The sequence below is a fragment of the Panulirus ornatus genome, chromosome 56, assembly GCF_036320965.1.
Source record: "Panulirus ornatus isolate Po-2019 chromosome 56, ASM3632096v1, whole genome shotgun sequence".
In the NCBI taxonomy this organism is placed as follows: Eukaryota; Metazoa; Arthropoda; class Malacostraca; order Decapoda; family Palinuridae; genus Panulirus; species Panulirus ornatus.
The window spans coordinates 7,042,541-7,065,043 of record NC_092279.1 but is presented as its reverse complement, the minus strand read 5'-3'; the positions used below and the strand labels follow the sequence as shown (position 1 = coordinate 7,065,043).

The window sequence follows — 22,503 nt, the reverse complement described above, 5'->3', positions numbered from 1 at the left end:
ACCACCTCCAAAATTGGCAACCACCTCCAAAATTGGCAACCACCTCCAAAATTGGGAGCCACCTCCAAAATTGGGAGCCACCTCCAAAATTGGGAACCACCTCCAAAATTGAGAACCACCTCCAAAATTGGGAACCACCTCCAAAATTGAGAACCACCTCCAAAATTGGGAACCACCTCCAAAATTGGAGCCACCTCCAAAATTGGGCGAGATGTTCTTAACAAGGGACCAGGGTAGTTCACACGAGTCAAGCGCTGTGTTGTTGGTGGCAGAGACGAAGTATATCAGGGTCGGCTCATGGTTCTGTCGTTACGATGGTCAGAGGAAATGACATCAGAAGGTACAGCTTCCAGTAGTGCAAATCTACAGACGTCCCTTGCCAGAAGGACTAGTTAGAAGGAATAGTTACACACACACACACACACACACACACATATATACATATGTGTCATGTGTGTATGTGTGTGTGTGGGTGTGGGTGTGTGTGTGTGGGTGTGTGTGTGTTCCCCCACAAACTCTCACTAGCACACACCTCCCTGTTCACCTCTCTCACGTCACCAGTCCCCACGGCCTCTCACCAGCGCCCCAAGCTGTGTTTAGCCTAACGAGCTCTGACCCGGTAATCATCCAGGAGGGTTGGGCGGGGTCAAGCCAACAGTTGAACTATAAACTATTGATGACATCTGGGTCAACCTCATCTCGATCAACCAAGTCGTGAACTGAGGTCAATAAGTGAGTGGGACAATGTTTCTTTTTTTTCTTTATCTTTTATCTCCTTTATCATTGCCCTTACAAGGCCCTACGTGGCGTATTCCACATCCCATGTGGTCATGTGGAGGAGAGAGGTGGATCAATCATGTCACCTTTTTACCATCATTAAAATCAACTTTATCAGCCAAGCGATTTTTTCTCCTTTTTTTTCTGGACTTTGAACAAGACGGTACGACCCTTGAGCACGACGGTACGACCCTTGATCACGACGGTACGAGCCTTGAGCACGACGGTACGACCCTTGAGCACGACGGTACGATCCTTGAGCACGACGGTACGACCCTTGAGCACGACGGTATGACCCTTGAGCACGACGGTACGATCCTTGAGCACGACGGTACGATCCTTGAGCACGACGGTACGACCCTTGAGCACGACGGTACGACCCTTGAGCACGACGGTACGAGCCTTGATCACGACGGTACGAGCCTTGATCACGACGGTACGACCCTTGAGCACGACGGTACGATCCTTGTTGCATAATGGCCTAGGCTTACATAGACCTGAGGTCAAAGGTCAAAAGACCCAGTAATAATGTTCAACGGCCGAAGTTGTTCCGCCCCGTCCTGACCAAGAGGTCAAACACCACAGCAATTAAACCATTAGAATAAAGACACACACACACACACACACACACACATACACACACAGATATACATATGTGTGTGTGTGTGTGTGTGTGTGTGTGTGTGTGTGTGTGTGTGTGTGTGTTCGTCCTAAAGACCCCCCCCCCCCCCACCCCAAGACAGCGGGCGTCAGCTGCCAGCCCGACTCTGGCGAAGGGTCTGGTTGGCTCCATGTGTAAGTAGCAGTTTCTGTCTCGAGATATTACGAAAGATACGGGAGTCTTGAACCTCCCCCCCCCCCCCCCCCTGAGAGAGAGAGAGAGAGAGAGAGAGAGAGAGAGAGAGAGAGAGAGAGAGAGAGAGAGAGAGAGAGAGAGAGAGATTTCTCCTCAAAACACACCAATCACAAAGCTCTCTCTCTCTCTCTCTCTCTCTCTCTCTCTCTCTCTCTCTCTCTCTCTCTCTCTCTCTCTCTCATGTTCCCACTAATATGAAAATCGGATCTGACTTAAATGTACACAAAACCAGAGATAAAAACTATTTCGCTCTAACTTGCCTCCATTCTCCCTCTCCAGTTCGCCACGGTGTCTCCTGGCGTCCTCCTCCTCCTCCTCCTGGCGTCCTCCTCCTCCTCCTGGCGTCCTCCTCCTCCTCCTGGTGTCCTCCTCCTCCTCCTGGCGTCCTCCTCCTCCTCCTGGCGTCCTCCTCCTCCTCCTGGCGTCCTCCTCCTCCTCCTGGCGTCCTCCTCCTCCTCCTGGCGTCCTCCTCCTCCTCCTCCTGGCGTCCTCCTCCTTCTCCTGGACTCCTCCTCCTCCTCCTCCAGTCCTCCTTATTTGTATCCTCATCCCTTAAATGTCAACATCCTTACCCCCTCATGGAGGATGGCCGTATCCCACTAGCGTTGCACCCGGCAAATGTTGTCCTCCATGTGTGTGTGTGTGTGTGTGTGTGTGTGTGTGTGTGTGTGTGTGAACCTTTGAGGAGGAAGGGGGGGTAATTAGCGTGAGTGAGACGGCCATGGTGAGTGGGAGGAAGATAGCGGTGGGCGAGCCACAGAGAGAGAGAGAGAGAGAGAGAGAGAGAGAGAGAGAGAGAGAGAGAGAGAGAGAGAGAGAGAGAGAGAGAGAGAGAGAGAGACCCCTTTAGCCTCGTCATGTGTGAGATGTGGGGCACCATCGGTGTACCTAATGGTTGTCAGGAGGTCAATTACAAATTATAAAAGTTACGCACTTAAAGGAAGCTGTAACTCATTTACGTATGACGGTACGACCCTTGGCGAGCACCCCGACGACGGTACGACCCTTGGCGAGCACCCCGACGACGGTACGACCCTTGGGGAGCACCCCGACGACGGTACGACCCTTGGCGAGCACCCCGACGACGGTACGGCCCTTGGCGAGCACCCCGACGACGGTACGGCCCTTGGCGAGCACCCCGACGACGGTACGGCCCTTGGCGAGCACCCCGACGACGGTACGGCCCTTGGCGAGCACCCCGACGACGGTACGACCCTTGGCGAGCACCCCGACGACGGTACGACCCTTGGCGAGCACCCCGACGACGGTACGGCCCTTGGCGAGCACCCCGACGACGGTACGGCCCTTGGGGAGCACCCCGACGACGGTACGGCCCTTGGGGAGCACCCCGACTACGGGCCTTGAGCACGCCGACGGTCCGACGCTCAGGTATGACGGCCCAGTGTGTGACCTAACTTTTAAGGGGTTAAAACAAAGGTCAAGCCATTATACCTAAGGGTCTTCGCCGTCGGGGTTAAGGAATCGTACCGTCGTCTTCAAGGGTCGTACCGCCGTGCTCGTGAGTCGTACCTTCCTGCTCAAGGGTCGGACCATCGCGCTCATGAGTCGTACCGTCATGCTCGAGGGTCGTACCGTCGTGCTAAGATGAAGGAACCTAAGGTTAAAATCTTCGCTCGATTCCTTCCCTTTGTTCCTCCTTTTGGAAATTAATACAGGAAGTAAGGATTTCCAGCTAACCCGCTCCTCACCCGCCCCCTTTTAGTCGCCTTCTACGAAAGGCAGGATAGACTTCGGCAGCATCCTATCTCCCATGTCCCCAAGGACATTACATATCACCTTCGTCGGGGCTGCATCATCATCTGCTTCCAAGAGAGAGAGTTCCAAAGGAGTCCATCATTTCCCTGTTTCTAAGTGTAGCGCAGCCTCGAAGACTGAGGCTTTCTACCTCCCTATCTATGAATCTGTCTATCTATATCTATATATCCTTACCTTTTACCTTCCCGCCCAAGAGGCCCCTTCTATGGAGCCCAGCAGCGATCAGGAAGCTAGCCATGTCCACTGGTCAGGGCCATGGGTCAATGAGAATGGTTGTGTGTGTGTGTGTGTGTGTGTGTGTGTGTGTGTGTGTGTGTGTGTATGACTGTTTCCTGTATTCAGATAAGATCCTTCCTGGGCATGAGGAGTCATGTGGTGTGTTGAACTGGTACTGGAAATGTTGTTATAGAGATGGATAACGTCCACAGTGTAGCCGAGAAAGTATAACAAGTGCATGACTTGGGGTGTGTGATTTCAGATGGGAGTATGTCTGATGGGATGGTGTTTAAGTTGGAAGGGTGGCTGTTTAGTGCCTCTAGGATCATTTAAGAGTGCATATGTCCAGTCAAGGTTCTGTCTGCAGTGTGAGGGGAGGATCTCCCTTTCTTTTCTACTTGAGCGCTGGTAGTAAGTCTTCCATATCAAGGTTCTGGTGCTTTGGAAAGATGTGACTGCAGGGCATATTGAGGTGGGAGTGTACTGTGAGGATCCCCGTTTCGTTGTGTAGGTGATGAACGTCTCTTCTCACTAGGTGGACTATGACAGTCCGGCCAGCTCTGTGTTCTGTGGTTTGCACCTTCGTTGCAGTCTCTTTGACAGGGTTGGATGACCAGGCAAGGGGAGACACAGTTCTGCGTAAGTGGGAGAAGGTGTGGCCATTCTGTTACGAGTGAGCCAATGTTCCGGCTGTGATGCAGGGTTACATGTTTGTGTTGTCGCTTGGATAGTGTTAGGGTGATGTGACGAGATAGGAAGGTCCTCTGATGGAAGTTCATATATATATATATATATATATATATATATATATATATATATATATATATATATATATATATATATATATAATCCCTGGGGATAGGGGAGAAAGAATACTTCCCACGTATTCCCTGCGTGTCGTAGAAGGCGACTAAAAGGGAAGGGAGTGGGGGGCTGGAAATCCTCCCCTCTCGTTTTTTTTTTTCTTTCTTTTTTTAAATTTTCCAAAAGAAGGAACAGAGAAGGGGGCCAGGTGAGGATATTCCCTCAAAGGCCTAGTCCTCTGTTCTTAACGCTACCTCGCTATCGCGGGAAATGGCGAATAGTATGAAAAAAAAAAATATATATATATATATATATATATATATTCCTATGAGTCCACGGGGAAAATGAAACACGATAAGTTCCCAAGTGCACTTTCGTGCAATAATCACATTATCAGGGGAGACACAAGAAATATAAGTTAGCTGATACACAACGAAGAGATGTAGCTAGGGCGCCATCTGTGTGTGTGTGTGTGTGTGTGTGTGTGTGTGTGTGTGTGTCAAGAGTTTGAAACTTCTCGAAAGAAGCAGAGTCTTTTCTCGTACACGCCACACAACCACACTAACCACAAGAATGCTCTCCACTGCCTTTGGCTGGAGGCAGCGAGCGTCTCTTACCCCGTCTCTTCAACACTGCTCCTCTGGATAATTCCTCACATAACTGGTTTACCTTATTTACCTCAATAGTATAATTCATAAATGCTTTGATAATTATATTATTAGAATTTCCTCCACTATCTCACTTCTATACAAGATGTACAACCACGTCAGTCAAAATAAACAGGGATATGATACCCATGAAACAAATCTACTTACCCTATATGAACTATATCGGTTTTTCTTATATCTTGAGGAAGAATTAACTCCCCCATTCCCCCAACACCACCCAACCCTAAAACACAGTTAAACTTCAAGACATTCTGACGAATTAAATGTATTTCTTTCGGTCTGTATGTGAGCTACTACGACGAACACGAGATCTGTGAGGAAGAAAAGAGTTGTGGAAAGGGGATGAGAGATGGGAAAAGAAAGATGAAATGGCTAAAAGATAAAAGATAGAAGACAAAGAGAGAGGGATAACATGAGGCCCAATACCAGGTAAGCCTGCCGGATAAGAATAAATAAAGGAAAATAAAGCGCATTTGGAATTCGTCTATCTGGCATTTCTGGTAAAAAGGGAATGAAACCATTGGTGGACAAAAATCCCATTACCAGAATGGGTGATACAGTAAGGGAAGGTTGAGGAAGAGAAAACATACTTCCTGGAGTCGAGTTACTTAATATGCAGCACATTGGAAAGCCAGACAACACAAGACCTAATGGTCTATGACGAGGTTAGCTCCTGCAGGTTACATCCAGCCTCCTAATCTCCCAGTCTCGTGTGGGAACTGGTTGGTGAAGGAATAAAGAAAATGTGGTCAGAATTCCATCACTAAGCATGGAGGAGGGTACGGGGGGGAAAAGAAAACGGAGGAACAGTGGAGTCCCATTTTTAGTGTAACAGTTAAGGAGGAACGGATCTGGAAGAGGAAGTGACGCATGAGATGGGAAAGGGAGTCCTATTCTGGAAGAGGAATGACGAGTGAGGTGGGAAGGACAGGACAGTCTGGAAGAGGAAGTGACGCATGAGGAAGAAGAAATGGAGTACGAATCCAGGAAGAGAGATAGTGAGACAACGGTAAAAGAAGCTAAGAATTAAGGTTTAATTAATACAGGAACGACACAAGAAATGTATCATGACCTCCAGGACGGAGCCTGGAAGGAAAAGTGTTATCTCTCAGTGGATGTGAAACATTAAACTAAAAGATAATGGGTGATAAGAGAACAATACCTCCTTAGATAACACGATTAAAACAAAGACACATCCTTGCTTAAAGCTGGTGTGTGTGTGTGTTTGTGTGTGTGTGTGTGTGTGTGTGTGTGTGTGTGTGTGTGTGTGTGTGTGTGTGTGTGTGTGTGCGCGCGCGAGCGACTTATATATACAAAAGAGTTAAGACTTGGTAGAAAGTTAAGAAACGAGACAACACGAGTGTGAAACCCTCTCTCTCCGTAACACACACACACACACACACACACACACATACACACACACACACATACATACACACACACACACACACACACACACACACACACCAAACTGGAAATAAGGCAAAGGTTCTGAGGTGAGACAGTAAGAAGATGAGAGGAGGACAGGTGGAGGAGAAGTATAACAACGCTAAATGGAAGAGGAGGAGGAGGAAGAAGAGGAGGATTAGGAGGAGGAGGAGGAGTGTGAGGTGTGGGACTATGATCCAAAGTCGGCGGAGGAGTCGGGCTTCAGTACCAAGCTTGTGGAATGCAAACTTAACCAGGGAAGGTGCGGTGTTCGCTCCACGCTGGAGACAAATAATAATTATACTGTCCTGACCCAGGGTATGATATCATACCACACGCCTCTGCCACACAACCTTCAACTTACACACCCGCCCGCTGCAGGGTACAGTTCTGAATTCCCCGTTACATATCGCGCGCTTTATTTTACATGTTCACATTAAATTTGCATACGCAGATACCAGAGGGGTCATAGTTGCCCTTCACTGCACACCCGTTGCTTGCGACCGTCCTTCTCTGAGATACCGAAGGCTACTTAGACGCCCTCCCTCCTTGAAGCCCTGGTGGGCTTTGGCACGAGACCCTTCTCCAAATACGACTAAATGTCCTCGAAATTCTCGTCCCTGGTAATCTGAAAGACTTCTTGCCGACAGGGGGCATCTGTCTCGACTCCGAGTGCTGTAAGGTCGGGCTGTGCAACACAGCTGTGTTGGCTCGTAAATCCCTGAATAAGCTTAGGGTTCGCATAACTGCAAGTGGACGTAGGGCTACGGAGTACCCTCCCACCTCCCTGACTTGAAGAGAACGTACGATGCCTGGAAACCAACGCCTTTTTATCTTTCTCCCTTTTTTTTACGCACCTGTGCTATCTACCGTCTCTCTTTCTCCCTTTGTTTACGCACCTATGCTATCTACCGTCTCTCTTTCTCCCTTTTTACGCACCTATGCTATCTGCCGTCTCTCCATCGCCCTTTTTTACGCACCTATGCTATCTACCATCTCTCTTTCTCCCTTTATTTACGCACCTATGCTATCTACCATCTCTTTCTCCCTTTTTACGCACCTATGCTATCTACCATCTCTCTTTCTCCCTTTTTTTTACGCAGCTATGCTATCTACCATCTCTTTCTCCCTTTGTTTATGCACCTATGCTATCTACCATCGCTTTGTTTATCACATTTTCCTCTTTCTCGCCGTCTTCTGTCCTTTCGACTTGGCAAAATTTCTTCATAGATCTCTCTCTCTCTCTCTCTCTCTCTCTCTCTCTCTCTCTCTCTCTCTCTCTCTCTCTCTCTCCACCAGGGGAGGTTCAGCAGCAGCAGCGGTGATGAGAGGGAGTTTCTATGCGCAGACCGTCTCCTCCTGGACCAGTACTTTTCCCTCCAGAGATAAGAGACAAGAAGAACACTGCGTTGGTGGCGAAGAAGACCCCCTGCTGGTCTTCACGACTCCAGGAAAACATCTACACCACCACCACCACTCGAACCCAGGGTGGTCCGGTGGAGGACCATCTGGCGGCATCACCATCTGTACGTTACTTCCCAAAAATGTCGATACGTATATTGCATCCGTGTAGCGAATATTAGCGAATATTTCCTCTCCCATCACAACACCACAAGTATCTCTATAGTAAATGGGGACCATTGACTGGCGTCTGTCCATCTGTCTGTTGTTTTCTCCCCCTCCCCCCCTAAAAAAATATATTCGCTACGCATATTGCTTCTGTCTTGTGTACACCAGCGGAATTTCTCGTCTCCTTACACCACCTAGCATTTCTACTGTGAACTATAACACAACCCTGGTCTCTCCCATCCATACGCCGCTACTCAACCCGGATCTCAGTCGTCCATGTAATTCGGCACCCTTTATTATCAAGGTGTTTCACGGTACAGTGAGTCTTCCTTAGCAATAACCCAATTACAGTATGCCTCATGACTGTAATATCAGTCTGTTTCTCATTACAGGTTACTGTGAATCGTAAGGTTACGCAACGCTGTACCAGTGCGCCTGCTCTCTCTCTCTCTCTCTCTCTCTCTCTCTCTCTCTCTCTCTCTCTCTCTCTCTCTCTCTCTCTTACGTCCTCGGTCAGTAATAACACCTCCATTACTTTGCGAACAGAAGAGATACGGTAACAGCCCCATTTCTGGACGGATGTATAAATTCAACAGGATTTGAAAACAGCCAAGAGTTTCACATACTCCCTGGCAAGCTGTGAGGGTCGACGTATTTGTGAATTATTTCTTGTTACACTAAAGCAAATTCTGATTCCAACACAACATTCAAGGTTTCCAAACTTGACGCTCGATGATTATGTCTGTATACCTCTATATGTTACTATATCTATACCTAATCGAGACAAAGTACTGTCGTCTATACACATTTAAGAGTATCCAAACATATAAAAACCGATTCTAACACCTTGTTGATGTCTGCTCGACTCTGTCTGAACCGCGATCCTTTTCTGGTATTTTCGTATGTTTTCCCCTCCCATCTATAGCGCTCCTCCCTTGGGATGCAAAGGCATATGATCGGCCCATGTTCACGAGCCATTACTTTACACACCTTCGCACGAGCCATTACTTACACACCTTCGCACGAGCCATTACTTACAAACCTTCGCACGAGTCATTACTTACAAACCTTCGCATGATGCTATTACTTACAAACCTTCGCACGAGCCATGCGTCCACATTTCCCACGCCCATGCGTCCACATCTCCCACACCCCTGCGTCCACATCTCCCACACCCCTGCGTCCACATCTCCCACACCCCTGCGTCCACATCTCCCACACCCCTGCGTCCACATCTCCCACACCCCTGCGTCCACATCTCCCACACCCCTGCGTCCACATCTCCCACACCCCTGCGTCCACATCTCCCACACCCCTGCGTCCACATCTGCCACACCCCTGCTGCTACACCTTCCACTCCTACGCATTTCCTGACCATGTCTTCCTCACCCCTGAGTCTGTAACTCCCACATCTTTGCCTCTATATCTGTCCTGACACCTCTGCCTCCCCTTCTAGTCTACATTCCAGACCTGGCTACGTCCCCTTCCCCTCTCATAACTACCTGACTGTCACAACGTCTCAACAAATTCTTCTCGTGCCAGTAAAATGGAGGCTAAGCAATCATCTCTTGAATGGTCTTGTGACAGTCTTCCCCCACTCGGCCAAGGCTCGAGTATCTCTCTCTCTCTCTTACAAGATATTAAAACTTTTCCAGGAAAAAAATGGACGGGGGTCTCTCTCTCTCTCTCTCTCTCTCTCTCTCTCTCTCTCTCTCTCTCTCTCTCTCTCTCTCTCTCTCTCGTGTGTGTGTGTGTATGTGTGCGTGTGTAAAGACATGGTACACATACACAAGGTTAAGAGACGAGGCAACATGAGTGTAAAACTTTCTCCCCGTAACACACAAATGGTAATCATACATACATACATACATTGAAACAGCGCGAAGGAACTTAAGATGACTATCAAAGGTCCCTGACTCTTATAATGCTCATTGTTCAGACAAAGTTTTTCCATTTGTGTTAAAGAATTGTGGAGATACGCTTGGCAGGCCGCTTGAAGTGCTGGTCAATATATCGCTTGAGGGGAGTACAATGCTGAGGGAATGGTAGAAGGCAAATACCGTACCCAACTTTAAGAAAGGAGATTTGGAAATTACAGTGGACTGGTCTTTCCAATGAGTGAGGTCTGCTAAGCACTGGAAATGATAATCAGAAAGGAGATGGGTGACTAATTACATTGGAGAAACTTACATAAATGAGACATAACACGATTTCAGGGAAATCAGGTCACATGTAACAAAGGTTTTCGAACTCTTAAGAGAAATGAGCTCTGTTTCAGAAATATGTCAGAATGGGTGGATTGTCTACATCTGGACTGCTAGAAAGCCTTTGATTCTAACCCACATATGAGACTGGTAAAGAAGCTGGATTTCCAGGCAGGATTAAGGAGGGGGAATACTTAAGCGGATTGAAAATAACTTTTATGAAAGGCAACAAAGAAAACGTAGAAGCATTCTCGAAATGGGTTACAATCACCGACGCAAAGCAACAGGGTTCGATCCTGGGACCACTGCTCTTCTTCATCTGTGTAAATGACTAGCCAGAAGGACTGGTCTCATACCTGAAGATAGAAAAGAGTGATGAAGATTGCATCTACTTGCAAGGGGACCTCGACAAAATCCAAAGTTGCTCTGATACACGACTAATGGTATTCAAACCCAAGTAAATGCAAGGTAATGAGGATGGGACACAGCGACAGAAGGACTGGATGCGAATGTTATCTACCCGAAATAAGCTGCAGGAATCTCTGTGTAATAGGGACTTCGGATTCGACACTGTACACTTAACCTATTTCCAAAACTCCACCTCAGGAGAATGCAAATGAAGCAAACGGTTTATTGGGGAATACAAGAACAGAATCTCATTGCACAGAAATGGAAATGTCAAGTCAATCATCCGCAGTTTATATCAGGCTAAAGTTACAGTGCACTTCTCAAGTGTGGTCGGATGCACCTGAAATAAGCATGAAAAGAGAGATGGCTCTAAAGAATGGGGACGAAGATGGTATCAGAAACAAAAGAGGCGAGTATATTTTAATGTCAGGGGGTCATAAATCTGCACATCTTGAAAGAAAGTAGAATAAGGAGTGACTTGATCACAGCCCTCAAGTATCTTGAACGTGTGATGATGTCGAAAGCACTTTATGACCTCCTCAAGATCCCAAATCACTCATATACAACACACAAAATAATGGTGTTGAACACCACATCGAAACCCCTTTTACTCCTCATGATATCGGGTGTGATATTCAAGGAGGTAATACAAACGTCAGAAAAGTACAGAAACAATGGAACGATCCCACCATCTTTCTTAGCAAACGCCTTTCTTCCTCAAATCCTTCTCCGTTGTTTATCGTCCATGACCCTCTGGAGAATTGTTCCATTACCCAATCACTTGTGACTCGGCAGAGGAAAAAAAAGAAAAAAAAACATCCTACACTATTTTGGAATCCTCTGAAGGGAAAGAGTTTTGGGAAATATGATGAAGTGAGACGTAAGTGTAAAACAAAATATAGGGTCTTAGGTCTCACTTAAATTTGGATGTTTTGGAAAAGATGATTTATTTCTCTATGTCATATGTATATATATATATATATATATATATATATATATATATATATATATATATATATATATATATATATCCCTGGGGATAGGGAAAGAATACTTCCCACGTATTCCCTGCGTGTCGTAGAAGGCGACTAAAAGGGGAAGGAGCGGGGGGCTGGAAATCCTCCCCTCTTTTTTTTTCTTGTTTTTTTTTTCCAAAAGAAGGAACAGAGAAGGGGGCCAGGTGAGGATATTGCCTCAGAGGCCCAGTCCTCTGTTCTTAACGCTACCTTGCTAGCGCGGGAAATGGCGAATAGTTTGAAAGAAAAAAAAAAATATATATATATATATATATACAGACGTTGATACAGAAAGATTTCCTGTAACAGTGTGGCTGATAAACCATCACTGCGATACCTTATCTTATCTTTACATAAACCACCACACACAAGCTGAGACCATCATATACGAGACAGAGGAAAAATAATGATAACGTAGAGCTTAATGATAGGATAAAAAAAAAAAAAGAGTGTAACAGAACCAAGATTAAACCAGACTGAAGAAGATTATATAGAAACTACAAAGAACTAAAGATGTTTATGAGAATAAGTGATAAAAGTATGGATGTTGTCAACATACAGAAAAATTCTAAAAATGGTGTATGTGCGAAAATGTTAAAGAGACCGGGGTGCTATGGAAATAGAACATGCCTCTCCTCGTAACATACAAAATATATGCTTATTTAAAAGAAAAAAACGCGACTAACTCAAAAAAAATTCACATACGTAGACCAACAACAAAAGAGACACATACATTCACATCTCAATTTCTAGGGGAGTCTAACCTAACCTAACCTAACCTGACCTAACTTGACCTGACCGAACCTAACCTAACCTGACCTGACCTGACCTAACCTAACCTAACCTGACCTGACCTGACCTGACCTGACCTAACCTAACCTAACCTAACCTAACCTAACCTGACCTGACCTAACCTGACCTGACCTAACCTAACCTGACCTAATCTAACCTAACCTAACCTAACCTAACCTAACCTGACCTAACCTAACCTAACCTGACCTGACCTGACCTAACCTAACCTAACCTAACCTAACCTAACCTAACCTAACCTGACCTAACCTAACCTAACCTAACCTAACCTGACCTGACCTGACCTGACCTAACCTAACCTAACCTAACCTAACCTAGCCTAACCTAACCTGACCTAACCTAACCTAGCCTAACCTAACCTGACCTAACCTAACCTAACCTAACCTAACCTGACCTGACCTAACCTAACCTAACCTAACCTAACTTGACCTGAGTCTGTACGTTTCCTGACTACAATGTTATGTCATATAGTGAAGCAACTCTTCCTCTTCCTCCTCCTCCTCACCCCAAGTAAAATAAGATGTTTCCCTTCACCCGAGGGGAAAAAAAAAGAAAATGGCTCTTAGTAGATGTTACGAGCTGTCAGGATGCGTCAGCCAATAACACGCCTCCGTGTCCCAACGCATCAGCGTCCACATCAAGCACCTTGTGCTGCTCGCTTCACTGAACAGCCCAACAATCCTTCTTAATTCCTCCTCCTCTCCCCCTTTTTTTTTTTTCTTCCCCTCATCCCTCCCTAGTCTCGTGAGGGTCGACAAGGGGAGGAAGGGGATGTTACACAAAGGGAGGAGGGGGATGTTCCATAGAGGAAATGGGATGTTCCACTGGGGATGGGATATTTCACAGGGGAAAATGGGATATCCCACAGGGGAATGGGATGTCCCAGGTTGTCAGCCACTCTCTCTCTCTCTCTCTCTCTCTCTCTCTCTCTCTCTCTCTCTCTCTCTCTCTCTCTCTCTCTCTCTCTCCAGGACACAGCCTTCCGTCCCATACATAGACCGATGAACTCTGATTGGAGAGATCCCATTTGATGACAGCCCGGGATGAGTGGGGAGTCAGGATGGGAAATAGGATCACTAGGATTACCAAAGGAAGAATATAAAGAAATTATATATATATATATATATATATATATATATATATATATATATATATATATATATATATATATATATATATATATATATATACGATTGTCCAAGACAGACAGGTCTCTCTTGGACAATTGCATGTTTACCAAATGACGTCCTAGCTTCGTCTCTTCGTTGTATATCAACTGACTGTTATATTTCTCTCTTGCGTCTCCCCTGATGATGTGATTATTACACGAAAGTGCACTTGGGAACTTATCGTGTTTCATTTTCACGGTGGACTCATAGGAATATCTTATAGGAATATCATTACTTTGTTATGGTTATTATTGACAATATACATGTACTCCATAACGCATTTACTCCCAGGTCGCGTAATTATGGAGTGAAAGAAACTTCATTTATCTGACTCAAAGTTCTTGGAAGCTCAACCAGATAACCAAAAAACACAGCCAGCAGATAAATGCCTCCAAATATCTTATAGTCTTACAAGACTGCCGAAATGAGGTCAACGCAACACCGTTCCCTCCAAAACGACCTGAGTTCCTCCTCCAAATATTACTTGACCTGGGGAGGATGGGGGGGGGGGGGGTGTAGCAGTAACCTGATACACAACACTTCCTTTAAGATCGAATCAATTATGTAAATGCTTCAGCTTCTTTTTCCCCCGAACGTGATGAAATTTTTCACGGTATATTCCAGCACCTCAAAGTTATATATATATATATATATATATATATATATATATATATATATATATATATATATATATATATATATATATATATTATCCCTGGGGATAGGGGAGAAAGAATACTTCCCACGTATTCCCTGCGTGTCGTAGAAGGCGACTAAATGGGGAGGGAGCGGGTGGCTGGAAATCCTCCCCTCTCTTTTTTTTTTTTTAATTTTCCAAAAGAAGGAACAGAGAAGAGGGCCAGGTGAGGATTTTCCCTCAAAGGCCCAGTCCTTTGTTCTTAACGCTACCTCGCTAACGCGGGAAATGGCGAATAGTATGAAAGAAAAAGAAATATATATATATATATATATATATATATATATATATATATATATATATATATATGTCACAACATTTCACCTTGGCAGAGATATAACCACGCCAAAATATATACAAAAAAAAGGAAAAGATATTCAACTTCACGACAGAAATGAACCTGGTTCGACAATTTTCCCAGCAGCTCGTGGAGAGGACAAAAAAAAAAAACTGCTTCACTTTTCCTCCGCAGATGTGGGAGACGAAACTAGTGGTTAATGGTACGAGGAAGGCGAGGTGGCGAGGGTAAACACAGGTATAATTGGATGTCAGTGTTGGGAGGTGGTGAAAATCTTACTCTGTTGCAGACAGATGTTGTGGGAGAGTCAATCTTCTCCCACACACACACACACACACACACACACACCAAACAAACCGCAGTGTTGAGGTGAAGGATTTGTAGAGGTGTGTGTGTGTGTGTGTGTGTGTGTGTGTGTGTGTGTGTGTGAAGTCCAGGAATAACTTGAGGGCCGGGGCTCAAGACGAGAGAGAGAGAGAGAGAGAGAGAGAGAGAGAGAGAGAGAGAGAGAGAGAGAGAGAGAGAGAGAGAGAGAGAGAGAGAGAGCAAATGATCAAACAGGGTGACAGATGAAAGCTCCCAGACTTGGTGTCTCCTTCCCTTCCCTTAGGTTGAAAGTCACATTTTGGTTATTGAAGTTTCCCCCTGCGATTCTACAGGTCCATTTCTACTCTGTATACACACAGTTGCTGCTGCTACGGTCCAGCGTATCCTTCACTCATGTTGGTCGTTGGATAAAGAGTTTAGAGGATAAAGATTTAGCTTCACATACCAAAACATGCCAATCTAGATCACTGGTTCTTGCACCAAAGGTCAAACCCGTTTGGGGAAAAGTCTTCTTGTCTAATGTTTGAACAACAGGACTGGCTCAGTAAATGTAGACTGGGTTTTGTAGCCATTCTACAGGATAAGTGTGGAATGCTGTACGCAGGTGTGAAGTCGGTCAGGTCTCAAAGTATACGTGGTTCATACAATGTCTGTAAGATGCAGATGTCCTGTTCATGGACTGGGTGACCTAACTAAAAGAGGAGGAACGCAATCTACTGATTCACGGGAAAGGAAGCCAAAGTAATATCTGTGAAGGAGAGAGAGAAAGAGGAACAGCAATGCACCGAAGAGCAATGGAATCAATATGGAAAGTAAGAGCCCGAGGTATTTGGAAGGGTGATCTGACTGAAGTTTATTATGAAGTTTACTGAGGGTCTAGAATGAAGTAGCGAGGGTCCTCCCCACACATACGCGAGCAATACCTCATCAAGAGAAAGTCCAGTTCTCTGTGGAGCTTCGGTACTCACTATGAAAAGTACTCCAGATCTTTGAAAAGAAAAGAATCCCACGAGGTTGTAAAGGGGAAGGCAGACACAGCTATATCTGTGATACATATCTCTGCCATTATACACATCACAGGCATAGCGAGAACGAACCCAGCAATGGCGATAGAGACTTGTGTCACCGTATGGGGCGAGAGAGAGAGAGAGAGAGAGAGAGAGAGAGAGAGAGAGAGAGAGAGAGAGAGAGAGAGAGAGAGAGAGAGAGAGAGGATGACTTAAGAAGTGCTCTGGACGTTTAAGACTACGGGATCAGCGACTTGTGTGTGTGTGTGTGTGTGTGTGTGTGTGTGTGTGTGTCCTTGTGCTCCGTCCGAAGATTTAGGAAGTAAAGGATTTACTCAGTCCTGATTAAGAGAAACGCATCGTTTCTCTTTCTTCTAAGGCGCGCTCGCTCCCCACCACCAACCAACCCACCCACCTCGCTAGCTCCGGGCTTAAGGGACAATAAAACGTAAATAGATATTAATGGTGGCAAAAGTGCGAAGGGAGAAAGATCGTGTCTTCCCAGAAAGTCCCTGTGTCTGGCTGTAAATAAAAGACCCAGGAAAGATAATAAAAGTGATAGATACGGGCCTGTGGTGTGGATGGTGACTGATGGAGTCCAGATCCTTGTGGACTTTTGCCTGATGGCATGGGAAGAGGACCGATCTATTATTATATTATCACCACAGCTTGCCTCTCTCTCTCTCTCTCTCTCTCTCTCTCTCTCTCTCTCTCTCTCTCTCTCTCTCTCTCTCATTACATTATTCTTTCCCCTGCAAGTCACAGTTTCCTGTCTTCTCCTATCTTCCAGTCGTCGAAGTAATTCACCTCCTACGTGAGTCTAGTTCAAACACTTCCGCATTCATGATTTTTGCAAGTGTTTCTTCCTTCCTTCCTTCTTTCCATCCTTCCTTCCTTCTTCCTTCATCCTTCCTGCCTTCCTTCCTTTCATCCTTCCTTTCCTTCCTTCCTTTCATCCTTCCTTTCTTCCTTCCTTTCATCCTTCTGCCTTCCTTCCTTTCATCCTTCCTTCCTTCCTTCCTTTCATCCTTCCTTTCTTCCTTCCTTTCATCCCTCCTTCATTCCTTCCTTTCATCCTTCCTTCCTGCCTTTCATCCTTCGTTCCTTCCATCCCTTCCTTTATCCCTTCCTTCCTTCCTTCCTTTCATCCTTCCTTCCTTCCTTCCGTGTTCCTTTTGTATATTCCTTGCTTGCATATACAGCAGCCACCTCTTGTTTTACATCCTCCAAGGATGTCGAAGGACAACAGTGGCACATGGTCACAAAACCCGTCTTGGTTTGAAGGCCATAATCACCAAACGATCCGTGTGATAACGACCCTTGTGCAAAAGGGGCACATATGATCTTATCCCTTTAGGTAACTGGGGTTCTCTCTTCTTTCCACGAAGAGATATTTTTAGGTCAAATTAACTTGGAACTCGGCACTAATTAACATTCAGGTTACATAAGGTTGCAGCGTCTGGTCATGTTATGCTAAATACGTACGTAGTGGCTCAGGATAATCTCGTACAGTTAACTTCCTCTCTTCTGAGCTGTTGGCCGACCAACACACACACACACACACACACACACACACACACTGCAACGAAACACTCTCGTCTGTAGTTCTCGATGGAAATGTCAGTTTATTACAGTTCTCCATGGAGGCGTTGTTGTCTCGTTCTCGACATGAGGTTTGCCAGACTCGTTCTCGATGTGAACTTTAGCCTAGTTCTCGTAAGGAAACTACCAGACTTGTTCTCGATCGACGCCATGGGCATTTAGTTCTCGATATCCAGTGAACAATCAAAGTTTCCTTACTCGTTTCCTCGACAAAATCTTAAACAAAATGTTCAGATGTCTCAGTGTGGTTGGCATTTCTTAACATTTTTCGCCTTTCTTAAGAAAAAAAATACAAAATCCTTTCTTCATGTCTTATCTATCGACATAAATCTACGAAAAGAATACTAAAATATTGAAGTAAACTGATACAGGACAAATTGTAAATCACAATACTAAAATATTGAAGTAAATTGATATAGGACAAATTGTAAATCACTATTTTCCCGATACTCGTTTCAAAAAGCCTTTATATCACACTTATAGTAGGAGAATAAATTTGGAAGGTTACAGGGATGAGTTTCCATGTACCAGATATCATGTAGTTATGACAGAAAACGTGAAAAGAGCAAAAAGGCTGAAAAACATCGTTAGGAAATTCAATAATGTGAACTAGATATACATTTGAACCTACAGACAAACCAGTAATAATCAGGATATAATCATTTTGGTTACAAGATTTAGTTAGAGCTTGAATATTCATAAATTTTCAAAACTTACAAGGATTCGAAACCTGGATGAATAGAGCAGAATCGAAGTCTTTGCATGTCTGCTGTGACCGTTCCATTCGTAAACGGACGTCTATAGACTCACGAGAGATTGGAACGCACAAACGCGAGGTGCGATCAACGCCGTCAAACCACGAAAGCCTGAGGCACAGTGAGGTGGCGCGGCAGACTCCTATGAGCAAAGCCACTGCACACCGCAAGGGGACGTAGACTTGCTGCCTACATCGACCAGCTGTGGATACGCCATCCTAACTGAATGATTCCCCTCAGGAGATGAAGCCAATACAGTGGCTCTCGAGGCCAAACCTTACTCTACTGACACCGCTGTTTTCTCACTCAAATATTATATACGTTCCACTAACATAAAAGTCTTCGGTATAATAGATTTCACATGAAAGACCCAAAAAAAAAAGCTATCTTGTAATTCCATTAAGAGGAGTTCCTTCGCCTTTCCAATTTCACCCGACAGCTTTCGTCTTTTTGCAGTGCCACTGCTAAGTAAGAATGCAGGCATACCAGAACACGACGCTACCCAGAATTAATCGTACCACTTCGTCATGCCTTTCAAAAATGTAAATCACAAATAGTGTTACGATACTCTGCTTTTTTACTTGTTGTTTGTAGGTCTGGGTGGCAGAGTCGTTTAAGCTTTCGATGCCAATTCGATCTAACGCGCGAAGCCTTTGCCGTCTATAGTTATAAATGAAGGGTCTATAGATCTCGATGCCTTTCCGTTTATAGATCTCGATGCTGTTATGACTCTAGTTCTCGATGCCTCTGTAGTCTCTTGTCCTCGACGCTGCGCTGGAGTCTCTTGTCCTCGACGCTGCGCTGGAGTCTCTTGTCCTCGACGCTGTTGCAGTCTCTTGTCCTCGACGCCACTGCAGTCTCCTGTCCTCGACGCTGCGCTGGAGTCTCTTGTCCTCGACGCCACTGCAGTCTCTTGTCCTCGACGCTGCGCTGGAGTCTCTTGTCCTCGACGCCACTGCAGTCTTTTGTCCTCGACGCCACTGCAGTCTCCTGTCCTCGACGCTGTTGCAGTCTCTTGTCCTCGACGCTGTTGCAGTCTCTTCTCCTCGACGCTGTTGCAGTCTCTTCTCCTCGACGCTGCGCTGGAGTCTCTTGTCCTCGACGCTGCGCTGGAGTCTCTTGTCCTCGACGCCACTGCACAGTCTCCTGTCCTCGACACTGCGCTGCAGTCAAATTATATACGGTATGGTTGCAGAGTTTGCCCCCCCTCCCCCCCCCCCCAAACATTCCGCCTGCAGCGCGACTGTGTTTCATGAATATCAATGAGCAGGTTCTAACTGCTACTCGAACATAACAGTACATTTTTCGTTGGGTATTACGGAGGCAGTCGAAAAAAAAAAAGAAAAGAAAATGGGGTGAGGTCAACTTTTTGTAGACGGATAGGAAAACTTGGTTAGGTGCTGTTTTGTGGCCAAGATGAAAATTGCCAGTCCAATTTGAAGCGGAATTAGTCTAAACATTTACGTAAGAATAAGTTGACAGCGTCGATTGGCAAAAGGGAATACATGTCTATACTTCCCTTTCTCTCCCATTCCCCATTTTCTTCTAATTGACAGAGGCATATGACAAGTCACAGGTCTCTGTCATGTGACAGTGGCTCCTCCGTCATTATGCGTGCCGTGGGGGCCCACGCCACCCCACCTGGGGCCCACCCCTCTTCTGGTCCGTCCAAAGCCATTTCTGCTCTCATGATGAGCCCATCACTCGTTAATTAATCATTAGTACTTTAATAACTTCTCTGATAACTACGACCCCCAATTACAACTGGGGGGGGGAGAGGAGGGGGGGGGTTATGACAACCTCTGCTACTACCAGCTCACAACAAACATCCCATATTCATCAAAACGATCAAAATAATCCGTTCAAAAAAGAAAAAATAAGCATCTATATAACAACTTGTTATATAAAAGCCATTGAACAATGTCCTCAGCTATTGTTTTTATTACTACAATCATCTCTGGTTATACTAAGGTAATATTTCTAGTTCTGCTATGACAGTCGTCAATAAGTTTGATTCTGTTGCTATTCATCTCCGTCTTTCTAATGAATATCTACTAACTTTATTGCTATAAATCGTAGTACTGATGCCACAAATAGTGTCAATAAATCTTTTATTTTAATACATCACAACAGTTTTAATGGAACTTCGTCGGGAAATCGTAATTTCGTTGTTATAAATAACAACAACATGGCAGGACTATCGTCGGGAAATCGTAATTTCATTTGATCGTAAATCCCCATAACACTTCTATCGTAATATCGCCAGCATATCTGATGTTATCAAAGATACATTACGTTACTAGTTGTTACCAAATACGATCCTACACTCATACATTACGTTACTTGTTACCAAATACGATCCTACACTCATACATTACGTTACTAGTTGTTACCAAATACGATCCTACACTCATACATTACGTTACTGGTTGTTACCAAATACGATCCTACACTCATACATTACGTTACTTGTTGTTACCAAATACGATCCTACACTCATACATTACGTTACTGGTTGTTACCAAATACGATCCTACACTCATACATTACGTTACTAGTTGTTACCAAATACGATCCTACACTCATACATTACGTTACTGGTTGTTACCAAATACGATCCTACACTCATACATTACGTTACTTGTTGTTACCAAATACGATCCTACACTCATACATTACGTTACTAGTTGTTACCAAATACGATCCTACACTCATACATTCCAGTACGGTAACATTATTTGATTAGGTTTAGTACATTATGTACTTGATAAATCAGGTCGCATGTGCTAGCTGTTTTAATTAGTTCGCCTCTACATAGCTCATCCATTTCAGGGTATCAGTGTATGAACCTGAGGGACGTTTCAGGGCTTCACTGTAAGCCTTGAGTGGCGTTTCAGGGCGCCATTGTAAGCTCTGAGTGATGTTTCAGTGCGTCACTGTAAGCCCTGAGTGACGTCTCAGGGCGTCACTGTAAGCCCTGAGTGACGTCTCAGGGCGTCACTGTAAGCCCTGAGTGACGTCTCAGGGCGTCACTGTAAGCCCTGAGAGATGCGAGCTTAAGCAGTGATGCAATCAGTGACACTGAGACATCCACAATATGGTCTCGATCTTAAGACTTTAACAATACCTTCTCCAACCACCACAACCACACCATCCTTACTTACCACCACAACCACACCATCCTCACGTACCACCACATCAAACAACCCCCTCTCCTCCCTCAATCCTCCTCCACCACCACAACCTCCCACCCAACACACAATATCAGTACCTCCTTCACCACAACCCCCCAACCCAACCACAATATCAGTACCTCCTTCACCACAACCCCCCCCACCCACCCACCCAACCACAATAACAAAACACTTCCTGGCGAACACATTTACCAGCAACACTAACAAAACACTTCCTGGCGAACACATCTACCAGCAACACTAACAAAACACTTCCTGGCGAACACATTTACCAGCAACACTAACAAAACACTTCCTGGCGAACACATTTACCAGCAACACTAGCAAACACTTCCTGGCGAACACATCTACCAGCAACACTAGCAAACACTTCCTGGCGAACACATCTACCAGCAACACTAGCAAACACTTCCTGGCGAACACATCTACCAGCAACACTAGCAAACACTTCCTGGCGAACACATCTACCAGCAACACTAACAAAACACTTCCTGGCGAACACATCTACCAGCAACACTAACAAAACACTTCCTGGCGAACACATCTACCAGCAACACTAGCAAACACTTCCTGGCGAACACATTTACCAGCAACACTAACAAAACACTTCCTGGCGAACACATTTACCAGCAACACTAACAAAACACTTCCTGGCGAACACATTTACCAGCAACACTAACAAAACACTTCCTGGCGAACACATCTACCAGCAACACTAGCAAACACTTCCTGGCGAACACATCTACCAGCAACACTAGCAAACACTTCCTGGCGAACACATCTACCAGCAACACTAGCAAACACTTCCTGGCGAACACATTTACCAGCAACACTAACAAAACACTTCCTGGCGAACACATTTACCAGCAACACTAACAAAACACTTCCTGGCGAACACATTTACCAGCAACACTAACAAAAC

General features: G+C 45.2%; 1 protein-coding gene across 1 annotated transcript in view; it reads right to left on the bottom strand.

Annotated features, from left to right (window-relative positions):
• Positions 1-22,503, bottom strand: part of LOC139765856 (glutamate receptor 1-like) — a 1,264,866-nt gene that overhangs the window by 467,985 nt on the left and 774,378 nt on the right.